Genomic DNA, 18371 nt, shown 5'->3' on the forward strand with positions numbered 1-18371 from the left:
TGAACATGGCTGTTTCCTATGGTGAAAAAAAGGTTATATAAACAGGGTTATTAAATAAAAGCAGTCCAGCAATGATGAAAACATGCTTCACAATTGACACCCACGAGCCAACAGCAGGGTGTCCATTAATACTAATCTGTTAGCTTATGAAACTGAGGCTGAAACAGCATTAATAATTAAGCCAGTTATAGTCACAAAGTAACCCTGGATTCACCTTGAATGTTGTTGCTTAAGAATTTTGGAGGTTGGAGGATAGGTTCCCAGTCTAATACAGACAAACAGAAATTCACACTAATATTCACACCTATGACCAGCTTGCTATTGCAAGTTAACCTAACTGTGGGAGGAGTATCCGGAGAGATCCCACAGAAAGGCCCCAGTCAACCGGTGGGTAGCTCTGAGGCAACAGCGCTAACCACTGCACCACTGTGCTACACTTTATGGTTTTACTCTGATATTAATTCAAGTGTGCAACATCGAGTTTTCTGCTTGGTCAAAATTGAAGTTACAGTTACAGTCATGGAGACTGAAACCCAAACTTTCCCAAACATGACTTCTACTTGGGAAATTCTATGAAAATCAGTTGATTCAGTTTTATTTTGGTCCACCACATGGTTCTAATCTAAGCAATGATATTTAGATTCAGATATTTAGATATATAATCCCTACACATCACACCCGATACTAACCTTGATCTCCACATTTTTTCTCTCAGCTACCATGATGTTATGCTTTTTGGTTTTTAAGTGGGGAAATATCTTCAAATGCTCATAAAATAAATCTGCTAGCAAACTTTAAGGGTCAAGCACAGTGTTACTGTTGCAGCAGTTGAAAAATGGGGCCACTTCACTTGATTGCTTGGTGAATTGTTGGAACTGGGTGGTGTGAATGTGTGAGTGAATGATTGTCTGCCTTCCTGCTTTAGCTTTGTGAATGAAAGCCAACCTGTCCAAGGTGTGCTGCATCTCTTTGCCAATGTCAGCTGGGATACGTTCCATCTAAAACCCACATGCCTTCAAAATAAATGGATTTGGGAGATTTGCAATGATTTCTTCCAAAAATCCAAACACAAGAGCTATTTATTGGTTGACATGCTGTACAAAAAAGCTCATTTTATGCAAACCATACTGTGGTAGATAGGGTTAGGATGATTCAAAGCACCCCAATACTGGCTACTCTCTTTATTAATCAGCTTGTACATATACTTATTATGAACTTATTCTGGATATATGGATGTCATTTATAGCGAAAAGAGAAACACTTTCCTTAGTCCAAGCTCTGGATTTTGATTTGTTCACATTTAAAAGTTTCTATTTCTTGTAAAGTTTTTGTGCTATTTTGGAAACTCTTAAGGGCAACATAAAATACTTCTTTTGAAATCTGTCCTCAGGTGCCTGAAAAACTTGAGTTATCCCTTTTTATAAAATTCTTTAACAGGCTGTGTATAGACACATACACAAGCATGATAACTAAGTCGACTGCTGAATCGTCTGAAGAGATAAGGTGTCAAAGGTTCTAATCTGCCAACTCAAGGCAAAGTAAAGCAAACCCTTTGCTGTTTGTTTTTTTTCGATCGCTCATGCAACTCTCTGCTTGCTGGCAGGCAGATACATGACCCGGCCAAAGCCGTGGGGAAGGAGAGAGGCAGAGAAGATGGCAACCAGCCAAGGAAATGTAAGTTCCTGTTTTTTTTGGTCATGGTTGGCATTGCTACATGGAGGCTTGAGATAAGATGGGAGCCAGGATTTTTGCTTAAGACTAGAAGAGGGAGGGATTGCGAGAGACATATACTGGAGAGGCAGAGTTAAAGGAAAAGGGGAGGAGACAGAGGAAGATAAGAGAAGAAGAAACAGAAGAAGGGGAAGAGAGCCCATGCTTAAGCAACAAAACAAGACGGGAGAGATAGATTTAGAGGGAAGAGCAGAGAAAGCGGAGGGATGGGACTGTTGGGATGTAGAAAGAGGCCGAGTGAGAGGAAAGAAAAAAATCCAAACGCAGAATGTTTAAGCTGACTGCTTTGTTCAAAAACAGAAGGATTTTGACGAAAGATGTGATCCCCCTGCACTTTCAGATCTTCTGCTATTTTCACTTACATCAAGTTCATATATTTGCACCTTACACTATCAGGTAATGATAAATATTTATCAAAAATAATTCCAGTTTTAGTAGAATTTGGAAAAAACAAAAATCGATATGTCTGGATGTATATCAGTTTATCAATCAAACCACCCTCCTTTAGAATTAATTTTTAAATAGACCAATGGAAATTAATGTGCATTTTCTTTACTAATGCATCTTGTTTATGGAATGACAATAAAGAAAATTAAGAGAGAGCTGAGGACAAGGTTCCACTCCTGGCAGACTCTATGAAGCCAGTGGGACAGATAATTGCAGTGACGATTAGATGCAATGTCTTACTGTGGAAGCTCCCAGTGAGGCTCTCTGGGAAGGAAGGTTTACTTTGAATGATGCTCATTAGAAAATCATGCAAAGAGAAAAAAATTCAAGCACTAACCAGATTTTTTTCCCCTTGGAAATCTCAGTTTTGTTCTCGGAATAACAAAATTCTAGAGAAAAAGTATTAAAGCCTCAGAGGTGGTTGGAATACAAAGAAGAGAACCATTGTATTGAGGTTTGAAATATGTCATCTTGTTGTCCTAAGAGAGTTCAGCCTGTATTGGTAACTGTGAGTGCTGTCTGCCAGAGACTGAAACAAGAGAAAAGAGTTTGTTCCTCCCTGTTATCATAGTTAATGGAGCAGCTCCAGGCTGTACATCGATGTGACAATGCAGATTAGAGTTTCAGCACTCTGGTTTTGAAGCTTTGAAGGAAAGTTTTTCTACAACTCTGCATGAACTTTCCAGGGCCAATAGAATAACACACATGAATTTTCAAAATGAGTCTCTCTTCCATTTCAGAAGGCTCCAGCGTGGGGTGAAAAAAAAATCTTTATAATGTTATCTGGGTGTGCGAAGTAACAACGCTGCTGAAGAAGATTGAGAAATCCCTTGACAGTATTTTGCAGTTCCTCTGACAGTCATCAGTGTACCCTGAGACTATAGTAATGCTGTTGACATCCTATACTGACACTGTCACATGAGTTGCAGTGCTGACAGGAAATGTCATTTGCTCCTGCCGAGCCTCTCTTTGGGTCAGGGCATCTTTAGTATGTCTGTCACAAGAGGAAAATTACAGTGGCCAATTGGCATAGAAGATATACGTTTTCTGCACATGTTTGCTATTTTTTTTACTCACATCATGATTGTCCGGGGTTGCAGGATTGGAGCCTGATGGTTGACTCTGAGATTAAATAAAAGCCAACCCTTTATTATAGCTTGTACAAAATCCACAGAATGCAGAAGTCTATAGAAAAATTAAAACAGTATACAAAGCAGCCTTCAACACATTACGAGGAAAACAGTGGAAAAGGACAACAGATACTGGAACAAGGAACACAAGCAAACTATGGCTTTAACTACACTCAGACACAGAGGGCAATCAGGCACAGATGGAAACATATTGGTAACACAAGTGAACATAGTCCAGATAATGAGACATGGAAGGAAGTAAAGGTGAACACGAAACATAAGCGACAAGATAACTACGAAAATAAAACAGGAAACCCAGAACAAGAGAACATGTAACACAGACACGGAGACAGTAAGACATAGGGAACACAGAGGAGACACGATAAACTGAAACTCGAGGAATCAAATATAAATAAAACTATATCCACGAACAGAAACTAGGTTGTAAACGGTGGCAAAACCAAGATGAAGAAAACCTGAGAGTAACATCGTCACAAACAGGAAGTGTCTGCTAGGTGTAAAAGAATGCAAGCTCAAAAATCCAAAAACAATTAAAAAACAGAAAAGATAAAGGCCAAACTCAAAATGTTGGGCTGAAAACCCAGAACCACAATAATGATTAATGTCAAAATGATGACTTTAATAGGAGTGTTTTCACAGGTGAACAAGACACTCTGTCTGGACTGCCTTTTAAAAATCATATCTATCCTATTCAGTTTAATCAGTCTACTGTTATTTGCCTTTATCCTTTATTTGTATCCTCATATAATCTAATTTATTTTTAGATTATTGATAAGAGCAGTCAAAGCTAATAAAAATCAAAGTAATCAGCTAAGGCAACCAGGTCCACTTATTGAAATTGACTACTGTCTGTTGCGGCTGATTCTAATCTCGACTGTCAACAACAAATGCCCTGCCCGTCTCCATCTTGAGTGCTTAAATTAAGTGACTAAACCTTTCTGTGGCTGTAGTAACACGATGTTATCGTCCTCTTTCCTTTCAGATGGGATGAATGGAGCATAATCTTGTTTTTGCCTCATTAGGGGAAAAAAGTGTCAGTTTCTACTCCATAACTCCATATTTGTTACTCACAGAGCAAATAATATCACGGATTGAAACGTTGTTAACTTTGCCTGTGATTTATCATTTACTACACACTTGTCAGGCATTGTGCTGTCGTGTGTTTTTTTGTATGTCAGTGTGGACAAGCACAGATTGATGCTTAGGTAAGAGCCCCAGGCAAACTGAAGCTTCCATTGAACATCGTGTCATGTCTGCCCATCTTTCCTTCCCCACCTGTCTATCCATCCCGCGTCATCCTCATTTCTTCTTAATTTGCATAATTGCTGGAAAAAACTGTAAAATACTGCATTGTGTTGCATTATTATAAGTAATGTGATATCACTGTAACACACCCAGCCCTAATATCCTGCAAATACTGAATGTTATTCAGTTTAACATTATAATAGATGATTTAATTGATCACTGACTACAATTACATACACACAATAATGACTATTATCAACCCTGGAAAGCAATAGTATAATTAAGCTGTTAACATAATCCTCCACACTGACAGCTGCCTGTAATAATCCTGTGCATGTGAGTGAAGTGTGTAGCTTGTGAGAGAGCGGCAGGAATTCGAGTTTTGTGAAATAGAAAGGACACAAATGGGTTCTGATCCTGCCGCTATCAAATTTTACCCCCAAAATAATTACGGGGATGACTTGCAGGAGAACAAAGGCTTCTATTTTCTGTGACTTTCTATCAGAGCTGTTCTGACACCATGTCTACCTTCCTTACTTCTGGTTAACTGCCACCTGCACTGCATTTACACTTGTCCAAATTGAACCACAGCCACCTTTTTTTGTTGCAACATCTGCAATATATGCCATGTGACTCTGCTAACCATCTGGACCTGCCTAGCAACATGGGAATGAACACCTGTACAACATCATGAAATTCAGCTCTCACAGTGTTTTTGCTGAGACTGTTAGAGAGCTATTAGCTTGATTCAACTCAAAGTTGGGCTAAAGTAGATTTCTTCACATTAAAACATGCATTGTAATTTTGCATTAACACAACAAGAAATTAAAGAACACGTTTATCAAGCGTATGCACCATTCCTCATCTTATTATTCATTTGTAAGCTGTATGTGAACTGTAAAAGGAGCTACACAGTCCTGACTCAAATGACGATTATCCTCCAATTCTGTAACTCTACTCTGTTAGTGTCTTTGTTTTTTGGCTTGTCCTTACATTACCTTTTTGTGCACGCCAGCTGTCTTCTTATTACCTTCATTCTGATTCTTTGAAGTCCCTTGCATGAACACTCAGCTCCTGGTTTAAGCTGCATGAGCAGGGGGCTAGGGGGCAAGGAGGTCTGCAGTCTGGAGGCCTGTCACGGACCTTTCTGGCAGTGTGGAGAGGGAGCAAAGTGAGTGAGTGCCATGCAGCTGCTTCCAGGATCACTGACTCTATGACTGTTGGCGTAGAGTGAACAGCCTGTTGTGGGAGTAGATTTCCTCTGTGTCTGGGGGTTTTCTCTGTCTCTGCTTTTCTTTCTTTCTTTTGTCTGAGCTGGGTAATGAGCACTGCTGGCGAGAGAGACAGTCAATGCAATTGTGTGCGTGCATGTGTCTCTCTGAGCGATTGGTGATTGCCTGAATATAAATTGGATGTGCTCATTCACCTAAATCAAGGCCACATGCTTGGACCCACAGTCAAGTGCTATGGGTGCAATGAAGCGTTGTACTGTATCTGCCACTCAGCTTAGGAAATAAAGCCAGCCACTTTCCCTGGCCTACATGAAATACTCGGGGTAACCTTCAAAGACTGTTGTTGTAAACTGACTTCATGACTGACCTGATTCTTAAAGGTTTTGTTATTTTCATGTGGACTTTATTTTTCTCATGAAAGGAAAGCTGGCATTTTTCTTACAGTTGGCCTAATTTCCTGCACATATACAATTAAATATAAGGTTATTCACGAGGTTTTATGATTTTGCTTGTAAGTGTAATTGTTGGTGCAGTTTTGTGCACTATATGTGTATGTGTGGGTGTGCGTGTGTGTGTCAGAGAGAGAGAGAAAGAGTGAAAGCCTGGGTTAACAAAGACAAAGCTAATTCAAAGAAAGCTTGGATATGCTGAGCTTGCTTTGTAGTACACACCTCAAGTGGGTTTCTAAGGCTTGACGAAGTCTAGGACTAAGCCCAAACCATCTGGGGCTGAGGGCAGGGCGTGCAAATGTAGGCCAAGAAAAAGAAAGCCACTTTCATTTTAAGTCAGCATTAATTTTGATCCCATGCTCATATTGGTACTGAGGTTTTTCACAGCACATTTTGAGCACATTGCTCAAGAGCTGTCCACCATATCAGACCTGATACAACCACTGATTGCTGTTTTAAGATGTGTATTCCCTGACTACTTAGTTCCTGGAGGTTGTTGTTTCTCACGCTGTAAACTCTGATGTAAAGACAGTGATGCACCAAAAGCCTGATGATTACTTCGGCTTCTAGCAAATAGCACACTTGCTAACTACATGGCTGAGCGGTAGTAAAAGTTTATAAAGTGCAAAGAAAATTGGAAATGGAGAAGGGCTACCTTCAAAGAAAAAATGTGCGTCAGTATTGCAGTTAAAATGCTTCAAAATATGTGCACGTTTTACTCTGAAGTCACGGTTTGGATATTCAGTTTATTCAGTACAGAGTAGCTGGCCAGTAATTGTAGACAAGTCTGTCACTTCCTTTCTAACTATGAGAACTGCTTTTGACGACAGGTTGGGGAATACACATTGTTCCCCAGGTGGTTCCTGGATGGCTGCAGATTAATCTATTGGTCTATGTGACTGGGACCTTATTTACCAGATTTCTAACTGTCACTGTGATTTTCATATGTCTAAAAATGGTGGACAAGTTTATGTCACATGATTAATAGACATGTGTCTGCAAAGCCTCAGTAGTTTAACAACTGTATCTTGCTGCCCACATCCAGACATAAATATAACAAGCAAACTCCACCAAGGAAGCTCACAGTCTGGGGAGTATTTACTTTTGAGGGAATAGTGTTGTATTTTGTATATATTCATTTTGTTTTCTTTCTTAATTCATTGCAGAATTAAAATAAATGAAAAACATTCATTTTGAGTATAACAATTATGTATTTATTAATATAGTAGACATTAGCAATAATTTCACTATTTAGTAAATTTGTTTAAATGCTTAATAGTAAAGTGAAAAATGTTCAGAAGTTTATTTTGTATTCAGATATATTTACATCTTTATAACCTTCTACTGCAATGTACATAACAAAGTCATAATAAAGTGAAGCAATAGCAATAAGAAACACTGTTTTAAATAGCTCTGTCTGGCATTATTATCACTTTGATCTTCAGAATAATCTATTGACCTTAAAGGAGAGGTCAGAGGTCAAATAAAATTTTTAATCTTTATACTGTACTCTGTATATTTTCAACATATACACCACACTTGTAAGAATCATAGTTTTTAAATTTACATTTTTTGTCCATTTTAAAACCAATAAATTATTAAGTTGACCTTGAGAACCTCGTTGGACATATGCCAAAATTAAATGGATTGTTTATATCACTGCACTCTATAATCTTACAAAGTTTTATCAGAATTCTTTCAAAACTTTTTGAGCTACTGTGTTTACAGTCCCAATGACACGCACACACGCAAACGCTACTGAAAGCAAAACCTCCGTGGCAAAGGTAATAAATGCCTGTCAAGATCACTTCTCTTGGTAGTTCCTGATGTCTCCAGGAACATATGATGACACATAAACAAGCATATATTTCACAGGGTGAAAACAGCACTAACCCCGCTGTCCAGTGAAGTATGCATGGCTTTCCAGTCGACAGTCTCTGCCAACTTCCTGCTGACCCTCAATCGATCCATTTATTGGAGAAAATCTGATTTCACTCCTTTGCTAGTTTTAATATAAAACATGATGTGGAACTTGTCAGCAATTATGAAATACAGAAAAAGGGCCAGGAAACATTGCAAGACTAAGTAATTTGACACTGACTTTAAAATCATGTATTGAGAAGCTGTGTAACCATTTGCTCTTCTGTGTCAAACCGAATCAGCTTCTGTAAATGGCGATGGTATGGTTACTTTGAATAATACATTACTACATGTTCTGTTTACTAATAATGTGCAGTGACTACAAAGTGGTGCCAAAATGATAAAAGATAAGAAGATCTCCACAACAGCAGCACTGTAACCATTTTGCATAAAAATAGCATTTTATTTCTTATGTCTCCTCTGAACATTTCTTTTGAAATAAATCATGTCAGAAATATTAAAAGCCGTGTAGGAGTTTTTGCATATCTCAGCACATTTGAGCTTTTTGTGGCATGGTTAAATATTGGACTGAATGCATAATACAGGCACAAAGTGGGGAAAGATATGAATCCATCGTGTCTTTCTGTCCCTCCTTCAGTGTTTTATTTTTCATTCTTTATTTTTTTAACCTCTGGCCAACTGGTGTTGGCGCGATATGGCAGCCTCGCTTCTGTCAGTCTGCCCCAGGGCAGCTGTGGCCACAACTGTAGCTGCCTCCACCAGTGTATGAATGTGAGAGTGAATGAATAGTGGTATTGTAAAGCGCTTTGGGTGCCTTGAAAAGCGCTATACAAATCCAATCCATTATTATTATTATCATTAACTGATATATTATGTACCAGTGGAGCTGAAGAAAGACAATGATAATTCATGTATATTATCAGTTATAGTGTCATTTTAGGGTATATTTTAGCTTATATTTATTAAAAGCTTGAACTAATCAATGTCAAGACAGTGATCAGTGTTTAATAGTAACTTCTATTATGGAAAATGTATGAAATCTACACTGATCAGACTAAAACAAAGACTAAAAATACACAAACATATGTGGAAATGCTAAAACAATCTATTTAAGGTGTACACATCATCTACTCTGTACAAAAAAGACACTTATTCCACTTAATATATGCTCATTTAGCTTTTAAAATCAGATTTGTTTAAACTACATGCAAAGTGGCAAAATGTAAGGCAAAAAAGCCAACTACTGCTTAGTCATACATATATATTCATGTCACTGATGTAAAACAAATCACAATAATTACTTTAATCTTAATAATTTATTAATCACTAAGACATATAAGGTAAAACGACTCTTTGATACTTTATTACCTTTTTATTTAATAGTTCTGACTGATTGATCACAAGATAGGGAGCGTTCGGATGCAGCCACTGAAATACTGTCTCAGGTTCACGGCTTTGAAACAGCTCAAATGACACTCTGAACTTGTGTTCTGTCTTTCATTACTCTTTGCATTGTGGCCTGGTGTACCATTTTCAAAAGGGCAAAGAGAGAAGGAGTGAGAGCTGACCTATGCTGTAGGCCAGCTGCTTGTAAATAGACACACTGCTGTTGTCCTTCAGTAGAGAGACTTTCTCACTAGTGTAATTCATCTACGCTGTTCTCTGATTTACGAAGTGTCGCTTGCAGACAGTCAGGGTGGTGCCTTTATCTCTACCTTGTCTGGGTAAATGAATTCCAAATGGCACGCTGCCCAGTTATTTGTCAGTGCATTTGTTATCGCTGACAACCACAACCCCCCTTTAAACAAATATAAATCTGTGGAAAACAATTGCTGAGCAAGATGCAGCGTAACCTTTTGAAATATCACGCTGGCCATCAGTTTCCGTAGCAGATCATTTCCCCCCCTACACACGAAACATGAAAGTAATGGCTGCACGAGTTGTCTTAGGAACTATTCTCCGCTGCTTTGTTTTCTAAAGTCAGTAACTGGAATTATGACAGGATAAGTATGCTAGTATCGTTAGACCGCGGGAGCTGCTCAGGGGTCCAATGACAAGTAGTGTAGCTACAGCAATAACAGTAGTACATCTGAGATGCCGCTTCCACACAACACATGCAGACATGTGATGGAAGAACATTTGTTATGCAGAAGATTGAAGTTGAAACTAGTCTGTGGAAAAGCACATTTTGTTTAGAGGCTGTGAAAAAGAGAAGAAATGACAAGTGAATTTACATACGCACTCTTGAGTATAGTTACACGGGGGTTGGCAGGGGGATGAGCTGCCTGCATGTCTGTAATTGCTTGCTGGTTCATAGCGAGGACGTAATAAAGTGAAAAATGCTCGCAGGGTGTAAAACAAAACAAGAAAATCTCTTACAGCTAGCTGAGACTTCCACTGACAGACTAACACGAGTCTGATTCTTTACAAAAGAATCCCCAAACATTTCATAATTGATGCCAAAGCGATCCCATAAATTCAGAGATTGAATCTCACTGACTTGGCTAATACCTTCACTTTTTCTAGTTTTACAAAGGTTCCATACATTATTATAACATTTGCTGCAGCATCCTGGTTTACATTAAATACTGAAACTAGCATTGGAGACCATGAACCCATGAAGAAAGTGTTTACTGAGGTAATAAATTTGAGTGAGAAGTTGTCTGAGTTACTTTGCAAACCAAAGGAATCATAGCCTGCTTATCATTTACTTCACTTTTCAGACACAGTGGCTAATTCTATCTTTTATATATCATCTGTTGTATCATCGGCCCTCTCTCATTCATAAGTTAAGCTTTATTGCTAGTGGTATGAACATTTACAGAGGGGCAAAAAAGTATTTAGTCAGCCACCGATTGTGCAAGTTCCCCCACCTAAAATGATGATAGAGGTCAGTAATTTGCACCAGAGGTACACTTCAACTGTGAGAGACAGAATGTGAAAAAAAAATCCATGAATCCACATGGTAGGATTTGTAAAGAATTTATTCGTAAATCAGGGTGGAAAATAAGTATTTGGTCAATAACAAAAATACAACTCAATACTTTGTAACAAAACCTTTGTTGGCAATAACAGAGGTCAAACGTTTACTATAGGTCTTTACCAGGTTTGCACACACAGTAGCTGGTATTTTGGCCCATTCCTCCATGCAGATCTTCTCGAGAGCAGTGATGTTTTGGGGCTGTCGCCGAGCAACACGGACTTTCAACTCCCGCCACAGATTTTCTATGGGGTTGAGGTCTGGAGACTGGCTAGGCCACTCCAGGACTTTCAAATGCTTCTTACGGAGCCACTCCTTTGTTGCCCGGGCGGTGTGTTTTGGATCATTGTCATGTTGAAAGACCCAGCCTCGTTTCATCTTCAAAGTTCTCACTGATGGAAGGAGGTTCTGGCTCAAAATCTCATGATACATGGCCCCATTCATTCTGTCCTTTTCCCTTGGCAGAAAAACAGCCCCATAGCATGATGTTTCCACCCCCATGCTTCACAGTAGGTATGGTGTTCTTGGGATGCAACTCAGTATTCTTCTTCCTCCAAACACGACGAGTTGAGTTTATACCAAAAAGTTCTACTTTGGTTTCATCTGACCACATGACATTCTCCCAATCCTCTGCTGTATCATCCATGTGCTCTCTGGCAAACTTCAGACGGGCCTGGACATGCACTGGCTTCAGCAGCGGGACACGTCTGGCACTGCGGGATTTGATTCCCTGCCGTTGTAGTGTGTTACTGATGGTGACCTTTGTTACTTTGGTCCCAGCTCTCTGCAGGTCATTCACCAGGTCCCCCCGTGTGGTTCTGGGATCTTTGCTCACCGTTCTCATGATCATTTTGACCCCACAGGATGAGATCTTGCGTGGAGCCCCAGATCGTGGGAGATTATCAGTGGTGTTGTATGTCTTCCATTTTCTGATGATTGCTCCCACAGTTGATTTTTTCACACCAAGCTGCTTGCCTATTGTAGATTCACTCTTCCCAGTCTGGTGCAGGTCTACAATACTTTTCCTGGTGTCCTTCGAAAGCTCTTTGGTCTTGGCCATGCCGGAGTTTGGAGTCTGACTGTTTGAGGCTGTGGACAGGTGTCTTTTATACAGATGATGAGTTCAAACAGGTGCCATTCATACAGGTAACGAGTGGGGGACAGAAAAGCTTCTTACAAAAGACGTTACAGGTCTGTGAGAGCCAGAGATTTTCCTTGTTTGAGGTGACCAAATACTTATTTTCCACCCTAATTTACGAATAAATTCTTTACAAATCCTACCATGTGGATTCATGGATTTTTTTTTTTCACATTCTGTCTCTCACAGTTGAAGTGTACCTCTGGTGCAAATTACTGACCTCTGTCATCATTTTAAGTGGGGGAACTTGCACAATCGGTGGCTGACTAAATACTTTTTTGCCCCACTGTAGATGCTGTGTTTGTCATCGTGGATTGTTATCTTGCTCAGATACCCCTGCATAACATGTTGTGTTTACTTGAAAATATCTAGATGAGTCATCCTGGAAAATAGTTATGGTTAAAATAGGCTGAGGTTAGAGGTTTAAGTTAATGTCAAGGTTAGTGTTCACCTCTGCACAAATATTAACAAACAGTAAGCAGAGACATGCCTTAAAATATTATGTGAAAAACAAAACAGAAAATGCAAAGTATTAACATGTAAGATGACTCGAACCTGGTGTGTTACTTTTGTGCCACACCATGATACAGAATATTTTTTTCTCACCAAGCTTCAGGTCTCTGTTAAAATTACTACATTCAGCCTCTGCAACACTGGAAAATCATGTAGAATAAAAGTCCTACTTGCAACGGATTTTCAATTTATTAGTGCCACTTTAGCGACCATTTGTTGTTGATCCGTCATCAAGAATGACAATATGCTGGATATTCTTGAAATGAGCAGCTGCAGGATTTAATAACAAATGCTGACAGGTCAGCACACCCCACGTTCTCACAAATATATCCAGGTAAATATAAACAGAGAGGAGATAAAGCAGCCTAAGCCCTTAAGAAGAACACTTCAGGGGGTGAGAGGAGGTGGAACTAATCTTACGGTGAGGGTGGGCTGGGGGAGCTGAGTGCAAGGGAACATCATTCATGGGTGGACACAGATGACACAGAGATGTGAGGACAGCAGAGGCCGTGAGACAGGTTTGCAGATAACAGTGCGGCGGCAGATGCCGCTATGTTTGCTTTTGCTATCATGCCACTCTTTAAAGCCATATGCTGCAGCGTTGTGCTTTCTTGGTTGTTGCATCATACCAAATCCTAGAGATGGAAGTTAGTGATCAAACACAACAACATCAATGGCACATTCACCCAAAGCTAGGACTGCCTTGATGTGCGGAGTATAAGCTGTAACATCTTATATAAGCAACAATTCTCTCCCCCCCATCCACTCATCATTATCAAAGAATCTGAATTCTGTCTATTTAAAAATGCAAAAGAACAGAAAATAGCTCAGACTGATTGATGGGACCTCACTGAAACAGACACAATTAGACGTAATTAAATCTCGCAAAGCCTATGCTGTTTGCCAATTGCTCATTGGGAGATGACTCTGTTTGCCAAGGGGCTTTGGTAATGTTGCACAAAACTCTTAGTCAAACAAAAGAAAGCCCTAATTCCTCTCTTCTTATATAGTGGGCTATTCATCCGAATTCCATTTCTGACTCAAACAGATTTTATTTACAGCAAAACCAAATGGCAGAAACAAATTGACGGCAGAGCAGGGATGATAAATAATTCAGCAACTTCTTGATAGGCATTTATTAGTTTTTTTCAACAGCCCCCATTCTCCTTGGGTCATCTCCAGCCTTATTAGTGCTATTGTTGAATTTCAGGATTCATTCTGCCCCGTGAGGGTACACCTTGACCTTGCCTAATGTGCAAAAAAACAGAGCTGACTTCCAGCATTTTTTGACCGGGGTATTTGGACATTCATGTATTCATCCCCAGAGGAGTCCAGATGCTGAGATACTGTTTTTTTCTTCTTCTTTTTTGTGAAAACGGCCTCATGCCGGGAACAGACAGTGACTGGCTGGTGCTCAGTCTAATCCAAGGCAACTAAAAAGAGTAAACAAGCTGAGACATGGGGTACTTCTAGCAATACCACTCAAAATACAACAGGCGGCAAAGCTGAAACTAAGAGCTGAACTGAGAGGTTCAAAGCTTTTTTGAGGTCTCCTTAGGTCAAGCTTTTCTCTAAAACTGTGATGTTTTGCCTCAATATATCAAATGTTTACACTTTAGCTATGGTGCTGTAACCCAATGCTCTTCAACCCGAGGGATGTTCATGTGGCGGTGGGGAACGGGGATGTGAGTTTTGAAATTGCTCACCATCTTTTACTGCCATTAGTTCTACTTCATCCTTTGTTTCTTGTCAGTTTTGAGCAAAGCCTGTGTTCAATTATCCAATTACTCAACGGGTACCTTTACTCCACTGCTTCCATTTGTGCCTTTGTACTTTTTGTTTAGCATTCTAGCTGTTTCTTGTATCTCCTGTGTATGACCTTCAAAATTTTTGACTGTTACTTTTACTGATCCATGTAAATTTCAGCATCATTGGAGTTTTGGACTGCTTTGAATCTGCCTTATTATCATGATATCTTGTGGACCAAGCTGTTAAGATTGAGAAAAATAAAATAATATAAATAGAAAATAATGAGTTTAAAGAGTGTGTGAAAACACTAGGTGTCAAATGAACAGAGAAGTCTTAAATTAACAAAAATAACCCTACGTAATGTAGTATTTGATGAAAACTATTTATTAAAAATATTGATTATAATGGATACCAAGTGACAGCTGTAACGTGTCTGGCTTGAAATAAAGGTAAAGACAAATAACTGCTATGATTTGCCTGCCTCACTGACAATTAAAATGTGGATTCTTATACCAGTGAGGTCATCCTTGTTTCCCATGCACTTGAGACTTGAGGCAATGATCTAAATCTCTTCTGTCAATGAAGATCAAACTCACTCTGAGAATATTTGTGGCTCTCTGGATTGGTTTTTAACCTCTGGTCCTGGAGAGGAGCATTTATTCCAAACAAACCCTCCAAGCTGTCTTCTCTGGCACTCCCGGAAACTGCCACCACTAATCAGAATGTAAGTACTGTGTGGATGGGCACACTTCCTACCGAGCCTGTTGATGCAGACCAAGTGGCCGGATGTGATATAGAGACGTGGACAAAGTCTGCCTACATGTCCTTGACTGTCAGCACGTGCTGTCTCTGTGAAATCACATTTTTCTTTGTGGCCACTATAAAAAAGCAAAAAAAAAAAAAAAAAAAAACCCAAACCCCCAGGTTTTTAATAGATGTAAATAAGGCAACATAGACAGAGGCAACACTGAACAATCTCCGTATTTAAAACATGTCTGGTAATTATCCAGCTATCCCTCAGGCTATAATCAATCAAACAGGCTCATTGAATTGCAAGTGAACGCTAGACTTATTCCTCTTCCCCTGCAAGAATGCAATTCTTGTTTCATGTATTAAGGAAGACTATATTTACCATATGAAACTTAAACATTCACACTTAGCTCATTTCAAAGCTGGCCCAGAGTACCTCAGACCTGTTTAGAACGCAAACTATAGTTGATGCCAATTTTGTGGGAGAAAATTAAAGCAAGCCTTTCGCACAAATTAAAGTTAAAATACAATCAACATTGGAACCTAACTTAACAAGGCCAAGGCTTTCAGATAGCCAGGCAATTTCATTAAGTCTGTTTTTGAACAGAATGGAAATGGAGGAGCCGGTCTTTAACACTCGGCCCTCATAATTGACTGAAATAGAGCTGAACGTTTAAGAATTGTCCCTTGGCCCCCACAGACCAAATATCGCTGTGCAATGCCTAGTAATTAAGAAACACTGATTGCCGTTTTAATGACTTCCTTCCAGTGCTCAATATATTGGCACTGAGCAAGGGACGCCGTGTCTCTCTCAGTGTGTGTGCGTGCATGAATGCGTGTGCAGGTCCGAGTATAAAACGGCTATTTTGACAGACTCTCTGGGGAGTCGAGGTGTCATTCTCAACCCATTATCAAACCGGATCCTTTTCATTCCCAGTGTCCACACCTCTCACTCACGGCACACACACACACACAACCACACACACAGTGATCCACAGATGTAAAGTGAAACCATTTTACCAAGGCTATTACGATGACCGGTTATTGATAAAAACATTAAGAATGAACAAGTGTCTTACCGGCGTATGGTAATCACTCTCAGTCTTCTCAATTACTGTGCTTACTTTTATTTGACACAACTTGTGTAAAATCTGAAACCTGAAAATATGTGACTCTCCAACTTAGACACCCCTGGGTGCTGAGCCAGTGCAACTTTCAGATGCAACACCAGCGTGTCTGATAATTGCTGTCAGACTGGCAACATCACTTTTCTAAGGTAGCAGGAAACTAATAGTGTTACTCCTAGAAACTGAGAGAGGCAACCTAAATTCAGCACTTTGCTTTAGCTTTGTTGGGTATTTTTTCTTTTACATTCGGGCACTTAGTTTCAACAATTTGCAACAAAAGTTCTTTGTACTTGGTATTACACAAAATAGTCCAAGAAAGCCTCTTAGTTTAAAATAGCTGGGGTACAGAAGAAAAAAAAAAGAGGTATCAGCAAACAGACTTTGTTTGCAGTGCTGTCTACTGGCAAAACCAATGATGCCATGCATGAACAGAAAAAAGTGCAAACAATACAGAAAATCTGACTATACTCACCAAAAATCAGTCTACAGCATATCACAAAAAAAAAAAAAAAATCACATAAATTCCATTTGTTTTTCAAAGAAATCAGTATGTTTAGATGTTTTAACTCAACAACACCATTTAATATAAACTGGACGAACATAGACACATTAAAAGCTAAAAGAAACGCCTGAATAACTGGAGTTTTGTTTGCAATTCACAGTTACAAGTCTTAGATCACAGTGGCACAAGAGAAATGCAGTAAAGTGTGCTACTAGCACAAACCCATCAGATTAAATGACCATAAAATGTACTGATGGGGGTGTTTATGCAGACAGAAATGTTATTTTCGCTTTGATTAATGCTTAAGATATGCAATCTGAGTTTCCCACCATTGTCAGGCACTTCTGTTGACATGTAACATATGAAAAATGTAAAGTACTTTCTCCCCTCTCGAGCTGACCCATCTGTGCGCTGGAATATTCAAATGTGACATTTTGGTTGCTAAATATAATGCTGTGCTGATGTTTAACCACGCTTTGCTAGAAATTGTGTTAATTGCGTCAAATCAATACCTTTCCAATGCCCTTGCAAGACTTTTTACCTTTTTACTCACTTTCCTCACACATTTGAAAAAGGATGTTTTTGCGATGAAATCATTAGACACCCACCGTGAATTCTAAAAGAAAAAAAAGATGATCTAAAAACACGCACATAGTCTGAGTGGAGACTTAATGGGGCTTTAAATAACTACTGTACTTCTTTGCTTTCCAACATCTGGTAACACAGAGGTGGAACATTGCACCTCTCTTGTTGTAACCGTGCTGTCAACAGAGCAGCTGCGCCTCAAACCTCACCAGTTTCAAGTGATATTTACTCATACTGCAGAAAACTGTGCCAACAGTCCTGAGACAGATTGTGTTCTTCTTTGCTTGGTACATTACATTAGCCTTGATGAGCGAGTTAGTGGGGAGCTTTAGTGGAGTAGGCACCGGTGGGATCAGGAGCAATTCGCAAGAATTATCAACCACTGTTTTACTTTCATTATCACACCTCTGTCGCTAGTGTATTGCGTGCTGCTCAGTGGTCCTGGCTTATTCAAATAAATATGCAGCTGAGGTAGATGATGCTGGAGCTCTGCTGAAAATTAACTGCCTCCCGTAGTCTGCAGTCTAACCTAATCACAGAGTATAATGCAGTGTACCATGTCGTTCGTCAACTCCCCAATGGGGGTCGTTCTTAGTGGAGAATAGATTGGATTTCTAATACAGGGTTTAGGAGCGAGAGTGTATTATAGGCCTCAATATTTGAAATTATGTTAAACAGCTACAGAAAAAAGTGTTAAGATAAAATAGAATTAAATATTTGAGAGGTCAGAATATCTAAACATCTATCCATACTGTTGTATTAATCACTATTGCAAATGCTCACAAATAGGCAAGGCAAGGCAAGTTTATTTATATAGCACAATTCAACAACAAGGTGATTCAAAGTGCTTTATAGAGACATTAAAAAACAAAAACAATATCCATCCATCCA

General features: G+C 39.3%; 1 long non-coding RNA gene across 1 annotated transcript in view; it reads left to right on the top strand.

Annotated features, from left to right (window-relative positions):
* The first annotated feature begins 1625 nt into the window (after window positions 1-1625).
* LOC308404652 overlaps window positions 1626-18371 on the top strand; it is a 28755-nt gene continuing 12009 nt past the window's right edge. Inside the window, exon 1 of the long non-coding RNA XR_013973168.1 lies at window positions 1626-1674. This is a non-coding gene — a long non-coding RNA (uncharacterized lncRNA). The remainder of the gene's footprint in view (window positions 1675-18371) is intronic.

The sequence above is a fragment of the Rhamphochromis sp. 'chilingali' genome, assembly GCF_963969265.1.
Source record: "Rhamphochromis sp. 'chilingali' genome assembly, chromosome: 10".
Classification (NCBI taxonomy): domain Eukaryota; kingdom Metazoa; phylum Chordata; class Actinopteri; order Cichliformes; family Cichlidae; genus Rhamphochromis; species Rhamphochromis sp. 'chilingali'.